We start from the raw sequence: 13379 nt of genomic DNA on the forward strand, positions 1-13379 counted from the left end.
CTGGTATATCTTGTCAGATATGTGGGAAGTTTGGACATTTGGCTCCTACTTGCCAATTCCGAAACTCTGAAAATGCAATTTCTGAGGGGTGTCAAATCTGTGGGAAAAAGAATCACAGTGCTAAATATTGTCATTTTAGGAATTCCAATGTGTCATCTTCAACTCCTACAGTTATGCATGTTACAAATACTCAGTCAAGTGAACCAAGTGCTTCTCCTCAACAGTTCTGGCTCACTAATTGAGGAGCATCTTCACACATGACTACTGATATGAGTAATCTGTTCCTGGCTTCCCCATATCCCACTAATGAAACGATTCAGACTGCAAGTGGTGCAGGTTTATCAATATCTCATATTGGTTCTTCCACACTACATACTCCATTAAAACCCTTGCAGCTTAATTCGGTTCTATATGTTCCTAGATTGTCTCAGAACCTATTATCTATACATAGATTATGTCTGGACAATAACTATTGGCTGATATATGATGCTTTTTGCTTTTGGATCCAGGACAATGCCACATGAAGGATTCTCTTTCAAGGACGTTGTAGTAATGGATTGTACCCCATTCCACTTCCGGCTAGGAGTAATGTTGTCATTACAAAGTCTCATGTTGCGTATCTTGGACATCAAGTATCTTTTAGTCTCTGACATAATAGATTAGTTCATCCCTCCAATTCAGTGGTCTCTGTCATGTTAAAGAAATGTAATCTGTCTGTATTACCTGATTTATTGTCTGTGCTATGTCATATATGTCTGGAAGACAAGTTTTGCAAACTGCCATTTGTTAATTCTGTGTCTAAGTCAATTCATCCCTTTCAAGTAGTTCATAGTGATGTATGGGGTCCATCTCCTTGTAATTCTGTAGATGGTTTTAGGTATTATGTGACATTCATTGATGAATGCACAAGACACTGTTGGCTATTTCCCATTATCAATAAAAGTGATGTTTTCTCCACCTTTGTTGGCTTTTATAACTATGTTTCAAATCATTTTGCCACTTCAATTAAAACCTTACAGAGTGATGGTGGGGGTGAATACCTTCGTACATATTTTCAACAATTTTTGTTGACTAAAGGAGTGAAACATCAATTGTCCTGCCCTTATACCCTTGAGCAAAATGGTTTAGCCGAGAGAAAACATAGGCATATCATTGAAACAGCCATTACCTTGTTACAAACAGCTGCCTTACCTCCAATTTTTTGGTCATTTGCATGCCAAATTGTTGTGTACCTTATCAATAAAATGCTATCACCTACATTTCACAATAAGTCCCCATTTGAGCTATTGTTTAATGTTGTTCCCGATATTCATCATCTCAGGATTTTTGGGTGTTCAGTCTTTCCATTGTTAAAACCACACAACAGTACCAAGTTACAACCCAAAACTACCAAATGTATTTTCTTAGGCTATGCTTCAAAATACAAGGGGTTCATTTGTTATGACTTTCTCCATGCAAAATTTTACATTTCCAAACATGTGATATTTGATGAGTCTGAGTTTCCATATTCCAGCTTATCTTTAAACAGTTATGTCCCCACCAATCCTACTTCTAAACCTGTCTGTATCTCCTCATCTCCATCTATATCCATTAATAGGGAGAATCATTTAGTTACACTTCCATTCCCTAACACCACTATTATGCCTGATACTATGTCATCTAGCTCAGATCATCACAGTGGTTTCCACGATGCTTCCTTACAATCCATTACTGCATCAACAGATCAACAATCCCCTGTGGCTCCTGAGATTCCATCTGGACCATCCGGTAGTGAATCTGCTTCTGAGAGTAATCGTGAGTATGGTATTACGGTTCAGTATGAGTTTCAACCTGATCATTTGTAGGTTATCCTTCCCATTCCTCCTATGAATACTCACTCTATGCAAACACGAGCTAAAAATGGTATTTCAAAGAAGAAAGCCTATCTTTCAGTTGTACAAGATGATTTCTTAATAGATATGTCTCAGATTGAACCTGCAACATATAAGTCAGCTCTCAAGTCTTCTTTGTGGTTGTCTGCTATGGAAGAAGAGTTGCAAGTTCTTAAAACTCAAAATACTTGGTTTTTGGTTCCCTTGCCTCAAAATAAGAACTTGGTAGGCTGCAAATGGGTGTTTAAAATCAAGAAACATGCTGATGGATCTATTTCCCGGCATAAGGCACGACTTGTTGCCAAAGGGTTCAATCAAGAAGAAGGGGATTGATTATGGGGAAACCTTTAGCCCTGTTGTCAAACCTACCACAGTGAGGTTGGTTCTAGCTTTGGCATCCCATTTTGGTTGGTCTCTGCATCAACTTGACGTGAAGAATGCATTTCTTCATGGCATTCTTCAAGAGGAAGTTTATATGTCACAACCACTAAGCTTTAGTGATCCCAATCACCCCACACATGTTTGTCGATTACATAAGTCCTTATATGGCTTAAAACAAGCTCCAAGGGCTTGGAATGAGAGATTTACATCATTTCTTCCTTCTCTGGGGTTCCTTTCCACATATTCAGACCCTTCATTGTTTGTTAAGCATGCTGGACAGTTTGTGATTATTCTTCTACTGTATGTGGATGACATTATAATTACTGGCAGTGTTTCAAAGGCTATTACTGCAGTAATTATAGCTTTGACTAAGGAGTTTGATATTAAAGATTTGGGTCCACTTCATTATTTTCTTGGGATTCAAATTACTCAGACTTCCAGTGGCTTGTTTCTTTCTCAATCCAAATATGTTTCAAACTTGCTGGTCAAGGCAGATATGGTTCATTCCAAACCTTGTTCCACACCTTGTTTGCCATATAATAGGTTACTCAAGGATAATGGTCACCCTTTCAATAATCCTTCTTTATATAGAAGTATTGTAGGTGTTCTTCAGTACCTTACTTTCATTAGACCTGATATAGCTTTCTCAGTTCATCAGGTGTGTCAGTTCATGCATTGTCCTATGGATTCTCATTATGTTGCTGTGAAACGCATTCTCAGATATTTGAAAAGTACTGCGGAGCTTGGAATTCAGTTCACACAATGGGCATTAGATTTACATGCATTTAGTGATGCTGACTGGGCTGGAGATCCCAATGACAGGAGATCCACAACTGGTTTAGTGGTGTATTTAAGGCCTAATCCCATTTCTTGGTCCTCGAAGAAACAAAATATAGTCTCTCAGTCCTCAACCGAAGTTGAATATAGGGCACTCTCAAGCACTACTTCTGAAATTGACTGGATCAAACAGCTTCTTCACTTTATGAAGATTGATATTCCATGTCCGACTACATTGTTTTGTGATAATATGTCCGCAATAACTCTTGCTTATAATCTAGTTATGCATCAGCGAACGAAACATATTGAGATTGATGTCCACTTTGTGCGTGAGAGGGTTGCTAAAAGGCTTCTGCAAGTGCATTTTGTTTCTTCGAATGAACAGTTTGCTGATGTTCTAACAAAGGGTTTGTCTACTCCCTTATTTCAAACGCACTGTTACAATCTCAGACTTGGCAAGCCTCACCCTGAGATTAAGGGAGGATGTTAGATATTATATGCGTGAGGTAGTTAAGTTTGTTTAGGTCTTGTGAGTCTTGTAATAGCTTATATGAGATTGAGGGAGGATGTTAGAGATTATGACAAGTGTCAAGATCTTGTGAGTCTTGTAATAGCTTAGTACCTAAGCAATGTAACTAGATATATACAACATATAACTGTAAAGCAGTATAACAATTCATTCAATACAAAGGAATATACTTTCTCTCTGTGTAAGTTTTCTGCACTTCTTTCTGTTTACACAGATCTCACTTAGAAGCTCTAAATTAAGTGCTCAAATCTTAATTTATCTTAGCATCTAGTTTATATACCTAATTTCTTCATCTTCTTCAATACACCTTGGACTTGTTGCACGATTCTTTGCATGGAGAATTAACTAATTAATGTGCACTAGTAATAGACTTCTTTTTTAAAGAAATAACTATATTTTGTGCATGCCATGACCCCATAGCTTTAGATTTCGATCCTCACCTTTGTTTTCACCTTTTGCACACCTTTTTTTTTTTTTTTAATTTTAATCATTAACTTTTATTTATTTTGTTCAATTCATTGTAAAAATAGAAAACGAGTGAGCAAAAATCATGTCCGTATTTTTTAACAACGGAGAATTTTAGACAACCATTCGACATAATATGACAACATGTTAGGATATGTAACACATATATTAGTGAAGTTAATACTTCATCTACTCAATTTTGTGTATTCATTTGAATGATTTGCATCAGATCACTTAGAAACTTTATGTCTGACATGACATGATTGAGCAACCAAAAAAGGTTCTCTTAGTGGATAATTAGGTGGCAATAATATTTGTATGATTATGAGATTATATGAAATAAGTAATAAAGCGAGAAAACAAATAATTTCATTTAAAGAAAATTGGCCATGCAAATTACAATGGAAGCAGTTCAGATCAAGTTATCAACCTAGCAATATGCAAACGATCATGGTTTTGTGATGGTTCACAATAATTAATAAATCAATCGATGAGCAATCCACACAAGATCATGAATTACCATTTGGGTAATATGGAAATAATCATATTTCACCGAATTTCGATGAGATGGGGGTTAGGGTTTGCGATTTTTATATCATGCATTATTGGCTGGCATCAGAAAAAAATGCCACTTTAAGCACTTTTGTGCAAGTAAAATGGACGTGAGACGGTGTGAGAGGTGGGTCTTCCCTGTATATGCATGAAATGATGGTGAGGATGATGGGGGGTCCCAGATCAGCTAAATATCATCATCTCACGGAATCCCTTGGATTGAGGAAGAAGAAGTAGTAGTAGTATTGGCAAAAATTTCATTTGCAGCAGCAGCAGCAGCCTTGAAGCCTGCTGGGACCCTAATTTTTCAAACAAACTTTTCTTTTGTGAACGTTTCATCAGCCACAGTATAAAAAGAAGAGAACAGAGAGAAGTAGAAAAAGGAATGTGATGTGCATGTGATCCAACAGCCTTTATGTTCCCCCCTACTTCTTCTAATTCTTCAAAAACCACCATTCCAAATCCCCTTCTTATTGGCATGTCTTGTTTTTTCTTTTCTTTTTTGACATTCGGTGACTCACTTTTTTGGTTAATCATGTTTAGGTCATACATAGATTGAGAATTTGAGATTGTACTAAACTTATTTAATTTGGTGTCCCATGGTCGGCCATGGTTTTCAAAATAGCACCGATTAAAAGTATGGTATTAGTGGAATCTTTGGCCCCAATATCACATCATGCATGTAGACGATCGTGATCATCAACAATATTATTGTCTTCAAGTTGGGAAGATTTTAATAATTAATTAATTTGTAGTACATATATTTTGTAGAATATACTATGAAGTACTCTTATTTCTTTTTGTGTATGACTATTTTATAAAGTTATTCGACCTTGTTGAGAATGAATACCATATTGATAGGAGGAGGGACCTTGTATGAGCTTATAAGTAAGTTGTGTTATTCCCTACATTGTAAATTGGTTTTATGATGGAATACCAACTTTCTTCATGGTATCAAAGTATGTTGTGCCACGTGTGAAGCCAAATAGTCATACGTGCTTCACGTCACCTTATTATGTTGTCCACGTGTTAAGCTATAATGTAGATCTCACATACACGTTTATAGAAGGATCGATTTTTAACGTACAAGATGAATAAAAGTCTTTAACAAAGAAAGAAGGAAAATAGAGAAAAGGAAAAAAGATAAAAGAAGAAAAGAAAGAAGGGGAGAAAGAAAATGGAGGAAAGACAAATCTTGTTGTTCTCTCCTTTTTATGTAATTCTAAAGTGAGCTAAAATTGGCTTGTTTATTCGTTGAAAAAGAAAAGGAAGGTCATGCAAGTCGGACATTTCTTAACGTATTTTTTGAACAATTTATCTACTTTTGCATGGAGACTAAATCTACGTTATTTCTAAAGTGTTAATTACTTATATGTAGTACACAAATATTTCATATTAATTATGACCCATTTAAAAGAACAAATCTAATGAAAGTATTTAGCTTCTCATATGTAATAATTTATTTCTCTTTGTAGACAATCACAGTATGACATGTGCATATAAACTTTCACCATTTTGAGTATAAAATTCTTACTTGTGATTTTAACAAGAAAATTTTGCATGTGTCTGAGTATGAGGACTGACTATACATACGAGAATGACAATGAGTCTTCTTTTCGTAGGCTATGTTGGGGCGAGGATTTCCAAATGTAAGGAACCGTGTTCAAGTTAGTAAGGTTTTAGAGTCCACTCCTAACTAACTTTGACTTAATCTCTTGAGATTTGAAAGTCCCTCGTCCCTGCATAGTCCTAATTAATGTATTTTTTTTATATTTCATTTGGGATCCATTTAGATATGATTTTCTCACGCACAAATTAAGAATGAAGAAGACATCGAGGCCTAACTCTTTTGCGTCTAATTGATTCATGTCATTCAAAATAAGAAGCAAATAGTGGGGGTTTAGCAAGTTGTAACTGATTAATTAGGACATGCCTATTCAAATCGAAGGTATCGTATAAAATTGAAAGATAAAGAGTAGGGATGCAAAGGAAAACAGTATTCAAATCAAACCAAATTAATGTGACGATGAAATCATGAGATTCCTTTACCAAATAAAGTCAGTACCACCTAAAGCGCTAACAAGCTTTAGGAAACTTCAAAGGGTTCGTAGAGGATAAGATCATATATTGCTCTATCACTAGGGTTTCATCCTTAGTGCAACATTAAAGGAAAATTTAGAAAATACAAATCTTTACCATGTTGGAAAAACCACGCAGTAATATTTCACAACAAGAGAATTTCACCTCGCAGTGGTAATTAAATTATTTCGTCAGTACATTATACTTAAGGAGTTCAAATCCTTCATAAATTAGATGAGACTATTCACATCTTCTGCATGCATTTATGGAAGCAGGTTGCTTCGTGTGACTGGAGATAAAGGATGTGATCGATCTAGAACAACAAGACCAGGAAGCCCAGAATCAAGGATAGGATAGAAACGTCAATATCATACGACTGGACAAAAATCCGGGTCTGAGAAACAACCAACTGGTATATCTTGTCGGATATTTGTTGATCTGAAAAATGCATGCCCATTTGCTCGTGGCATCTATTATCCCCTCGTGACCTTTATGTTTGTTTCTGTCTTCTATTAGATAAATATACATGATATAGCCCCCCAGTCCCTGCAGGATTCGAACCCTATAGCACTTTGTCCCAATACAATCCATGCCGTAAGAACCCTATATTAAAAAAAAAAAAACCCTAATATTCGCAAAATTAAAGTTAGCTATGTATAATAAGGTTTTATTGTGTAAGAGAACGAAGATGCCAGTAAAAACGACAAAAGAGAGTGCGAGGAGAGAAGTGACAGAAGAAAGAACCTTGTACCTTTGTCGCATAGAATACAGGTTTTGATTCTTTTTTCCAGTTTAGAAAGGAGGAGAAAGAGTTAGGGTGTAGTTTCTCTAATAATTCAATAATTAAAAGTAATATTCACATTTATAATATGTAGGATTTATCCGTATTCGCTCTGTGTTTTAAGTTTGTCTGTCCTTGAAATTCTCGTATCGGATGATATAACAAGGCTCATTATAATTAAGCAGAAAAATCCTTGTTTTTAAGTACAAATGAATAAATATAGTTTTTTTTTGTATGGTTTCGGCGGTGGTCATGTGAGGGGAGGTGGGGTTTGGTTTCACTTTAACTGCGTTTTAGAAATTAGAATAGAATCTTCTTGCTCTTCAGCAGAGAGAGAGAGAGAGAGAGAGAGATAGCTGACAACTTGTGAAAAAAAATCAGTCTTTGTTTTTCTAGATTTCCATACTCTGTGGACCCATCTAACGATTCTAACCCTTGATCCCTTGTTTCATATGTCTTACATTATTCAAGCAAGGGTTAAAACTGCTTTATAACTTTACCTTTAGCTAGCTTAGTTAATTACTCAATCAACAAATAAAGCTTGAATTAATGGGGATGCGTATAGGTCCTCCATAATGTCGAGAGAAAAACTTCATTAGGGACTTCTTATGTCACATGCCAAGCTGAGTAACATGTACGTTTCAATAACACATCATTATGTGTTGTATAAAACAAATATTGTACATGATGTGCTTTAAACTTAACGAAATTTGTAGAGAGGTAAATAGATTAATGGTGTTAATTTAACTTATTCAGCAAATCCTGGTTAGGTTAAGTAACATAATGCTGAGAAACACTTCATTAGGGATTTCCTAGCTGACTAAGGTATATTTCTCAGTTATAATTCGTTATGTATTGCATGAAACATATAACACATGATGTGTTTTAACTGCACAAAATGTATCAAAAGGTATAAATGGATTAATGGGGTTAATTTAACTTGTCAAAATTAATTAATAATGTAGTGGATAGATGCCTAGATGGGTTGGTGGTGGAAGCTAGGTGTGGGTACGTGTACATGGGTAATATTCCCGAAAATAAGTATGTAACACGAACAGTGAAAAGGGTGGTGGTAATAAATATATGTTATGCAAGGGAAAGAAACAAAGCAAGAATCACGAGAATGGTATACCTACACAGAACCTTCAAAATAATAAGGACTGTCTCCATGTCAGCCGCTGAAACGCTGCAGAAGCTGCACAGAAGAGAGCTGCAGGTTTAAGATGCGTGAGCGATGAGTCGGGAATTAAGAAAGGAAGGAGAGAGAGTCAGAGAGAGAGAAGGGCCAAGAAAGAAAGTATTAGAAGTTCTTTGATCTCATGCTATGGAAAAACCCTATTTCCCATTTTAATTGAATATCGGGAATTGAAGCTGATATTGTTTCATCTTATTTTCTATTTTTTATTTTATTTTATTTTTCTAAATAGAAAGAAGCATACACACACACACACATAGTTATTCTGCAGTGTGTGCCAATAGATCACATGCCGATTTAATTTTTACCTAAATATAATAGGGATATTTTATCTTCTCATCTTTTTTTATTTTATTTTTTATTTTTTTATTTTTTATGATAATGATATATGTTTACTGGTCCTGGGCATGCACTTGCCCATTCCTGCATTTTTCTGTTTGATATTTGAAATTTTTGTTAATAAAATGAACGTTCATTGTATTTTTTAAATTTTAATGGGCACATGCCCATTCTTGCCAAAACGGGAGATTACCACATAACCATAAAGAAAAAGGAGAGTAAGCGTATGTAGGACTCCCTTTGCTTTAGGTATACTCTTGAAACACGAAAATTGCAGGTTATAAACTTAGGGTGTATTTGTTTGACCTCATTAACCATTCTGGACTGAACTACTTATTAGTCTAATCCCATATTTTTTACATACAGGGATTAAGATGAATGAGACTAAAGGGGCTCACATTGACAAACTTTCGCTAGGTGGTCTTAGCGAGACACCCCCCACACAATATCCATGGTACTGCTAAGACCTCCTTCCGCTTCGTTTTCTCTCTCCTCTCCTGCTCGCATCTTCTCTCTTGCTTTCTGTCCTCTATCCAGCGAAACCCAGATCCTGCACAACAATCCTTCCAGATCCAGAAAAGAAAAAATGCACCCTTGCAAAATTAGAAACAAAAAGCAAAAATGCACACCAATCGTTCCAACCCTTAAAATTCGAAACAAAATCGTTGTGCGTCTGAAACCAAAACGCAGAACAATTGTTCCAAAGTCGAGGACCTTGAAGTTGCACAAAGCTCATCGATTGGCTGGTGGGCTAATCCAAATGGCACCTGCAAATATGAGTGAACAAGTTTACTCATTTGTCTTTGGAAGGAGACTGTGAAGTGAATTTAAGAGAGAGAGGAGAGAGATGCAGAGTTCAACGGAGACGAGGGTGAGATGAAAAAGGAAAGGTTGAGAGGGAGAGAGTCAGAAAAAAAAATGTGGATTTAATAATAACAAAATATTAATAACATGAATTAAATTAAAATTTGGATCCCAAAAATAATTTAATTCATGACTTAATCTGACATTACAACAAATGCTTCATTATTCTTGTACTACTTGGTCTGTGTCAAGTCAATCCAATTTAGTTCTTAAAGCTAATCTAATCCGAGATAATTCGGTGCAACAAATGCAAATTGGTCTTTTGAAAAAGAAAAAAAAAACATATACACACACAATATTTCCTTCATTTTGAACGTTGATAAAAGAGTAGTGGTGTTTATTTATACATGTAATCGACAATACTGCCGACATACTCTCTAATAAAAGTGAGATATACAATAGTTGCTAGAGTTCGATTTTATTTTAGAGTCTCAGAAATGTATAAGCAACCCTATTCACAAGGGTTTTCCCTTTTAACTTGAAATCTAAGTAATTAATTATAAGGTGACCATTAATCTTTTGTTGTATGAATTTCAAATGAGGGAAGCGCCGAGAAAATGTAAAAGTGACAAATTATAATTGTGGGGACTGAACTGGGACAGTTTGATGAGTTAACTTTGTTTTTCCAATAGTTATAATCATAGGGCATGATCAAAATAATCAGGTGAGTATCTCTGTGAAATAATTAGCCATCATTTTCCTATTGTTTTCACTTTGCACCTGGAAGGCCTGATTGTGTCCCTACAATCCCTACCCCTCTCTACTCCTTGCAGTCTGTCTTTCACTTATCATCACAAAATAAAATCCATTCCTTACTTTTATATAATAGGATTCCTTAGTGCCCACTTATTACAAATGACTTTCATGCAATCTATCTCAACCCAATCTACCCTCTTCAAATATGGTCACATGACATTGTGACCCTTCTAAGTACTAAAGCAAAATTAAAAATAAAATAAAATGGGAACATGCATAAATTTGTTAGTTTTATACAAAATAAAGGCAGATACACACACACACACACACACATTCAGAAACTAGCACAGGGGTCATAACTACACATATGAAATCAAAGATAAAATCATTTCAAGCAACAATAAGAATAATGTGATTCTAGAAGTAAGTCCATTGGCCAAAAGTAATAATAGTAATACCGTCAGTGAAGAAGTTTGCTTCATGAAGAAATGCCTCAAAAATTGAACTAAAAAAAAAAAAAACTAGCCAAGTAACAATTATCTTCAATACTCAATTTAAACCTCCAAGGGAAAGAACATTAATTAAGAATAGTATCGATAGCAAGTTTTTGGTCTCCCTCCACACATTCAACATTTCATTGCTAATTTTTAGTTTATGATTTCCGCCTTTTATTTGTATATGTAAGGTGAAAAGTGAATCACTTTGTTGTGGAAGATGTCATTATTATTGAATCTCAATGGGATAAAAGAAAAAAAAAAAAAGATGAAACATATACACATGCCTCTTCATACTATCTTTTCACAGAGTCTGCGAGATAGATAGAGAGTAAAAAGAAAAAGAATATTTCTTGGGCCATTACAAAAGAGAGAGAAAGATATGAGGAAAAAGCTGTAATATTATTTTTGTTTTTTGGAGTTTGTTCATGGAAACTTTTAGGGCCAATAATTCAATCACCTGGACACGTCAACAAGGAAGCCAAGCCAGCTGATGGTGGATGTCAAAAGCAGCTGGCTGGCAGGGCGAGAGAGAGAGAGAGAGAGAGAGGTGTTGTAAGTGAGCAAAAGGTGGTAGTGGCCAGAGAGAGCATGTCTGCCTCTAGCCCTATATTTCGAAGTTTGGAATATTAGGGTATGGCAAGAAAAATAAAAGAAGTCGAAGAAGAAGAAAGGTGGAGAGAGAGAAGCAAATGGAAGAGAAGGTTAACCATATAGAAATAGAAGAAGGGAAGAGGAAGAAAATGTCGTCATGAAGAAACAGGCTTTAAATCCCATCACGTAGTTCGATGTATCCTTTACCTTATATACATGTGCTAGAGAGAGAAAGGGTAAGAGTAAGAGAGAGATAGAGAGTAGAAAATGATGGGGATTAGAAATTGGAGACTGTTTGGTTTGGTGCCTCTAATTAAACAACAAAAGGAAACTTACAAATTTAAAAAGAGGACACTCGTTTGACGTGAACTTTCCTTTCCTTTCTTCTATCTTTTATTTAACATTTGCATTGCCCTATAACCAATAATATAATGTTCCTTGACCAACATACCTTCTAGGCTTCTCCTCCGGTCGTGCTAGTTATGGTGGTGTGTTTCGGAATTTTAAGGGCCAAGTTTTTGAAGCTTTTTGTTCTCATATGAAGATTCTTAGCTCTGTTGCGGAGGTAATAGCAATAATTAAAATTATTAAATGAGCTTCAATTTGGGATTGGAATTTTATTTGGTTGAAAGTTGGTTCTGTTTTAGTTCTTGACTTAAGCGTAGTGGAGGAATTGCTTGCATAGAATTTCCCAAATGCATTTTCTGTGTTCTCACATACGTAGAAAATGTAATCAAGTTGCTGGTGCCCTTGCAAATCATAATTCCTCTTCTACTGGTCTTGTTTGGTTAGATTATCCTCCTAATTTTATTTTGCATATTATCATCGTGATTATGTAGGGCTTTCACACTACCACTTTCAATAGGTTTTCTTTTGCTGGCATTATTTTTATCTTGTATTGGTTGGTGAAGGTTTTGTTTGTTCTGCCTACTATCATGGTCATGCTAGGTTTTATGTTTCTCTTGACAGATTACATTTTTTTTTCTTTTTTATTATTAAATCTACCTCACTATTACTTTTTCTAAACAACAATGTTGAAGTGAGATTGACTTTGTAGTTTGCAAAAAGAAAAGCTTCTCCTCCAAGATTCTCTTCAAATAACCATGCATTCATTGTTCTTTGCAAAAAAAAAAAAAAAAAAAAATCCAATAAATTATTGGTTAAGGGCCAACATATACCTCATTGATCATGCGATTTACGAGTATTAACACATCTTCCCGTTTCATTGTCATGCATTAATTGTATTTGTTTCTCATGAGGGAATCAATTCTTCTAGCTAGGGTTTTTCTACTTAAAAAAAAAAAAAGCTAGGGACTCAAACATATTGCGAGTTTAACAATTCTTAGGTTACAATATTAGAAAAGAAAGTTTTCAACCAAAGGCAAATATTGCGTAAAATTTGTGGGAGTGAGTAGGAAATGGAGAAATTGAGTCGTGTCAATATATCAGTTGTATTGTATTGATCTATCAATTTTATGTTATATTAAAGCAGAAGTTCTTAATGCCAGACAAATTTGAGAAAATAGTTTCAAGATGTAAACAAGTGGTATATGAACTGCATTGTGTCATCAATTAGCTCACATCCCACCAAGTTTATCCTGCATTAGAGAAAACCCTACATTAAAGATCTCACTTGTATTAGACAATGCAAGTACCATGTCAAAATTAATGTGGTCTTTTCTTTTGGGTCGGAAAAAATTGCTGAGAAGTATTTGGATTGGATATATATCTGTGCATACATGCAAACAATGCTATTTGTCTT

The sequence above is a fragment of the Pyrus communis genome, chromosome 8, assembly GCF_041283825.1.
Source record: "Pyrus communis isolate YQ-2024b chromosome 8, ASM4128382v1, whole genome shotgun sequence".
Taxonomy (NCBI): Eukaryota; Viridiplantae; Streptophyta; class Magnoliopsida; order Rosales; family Rosaceae; genus Pyrus; species Pyrus communis.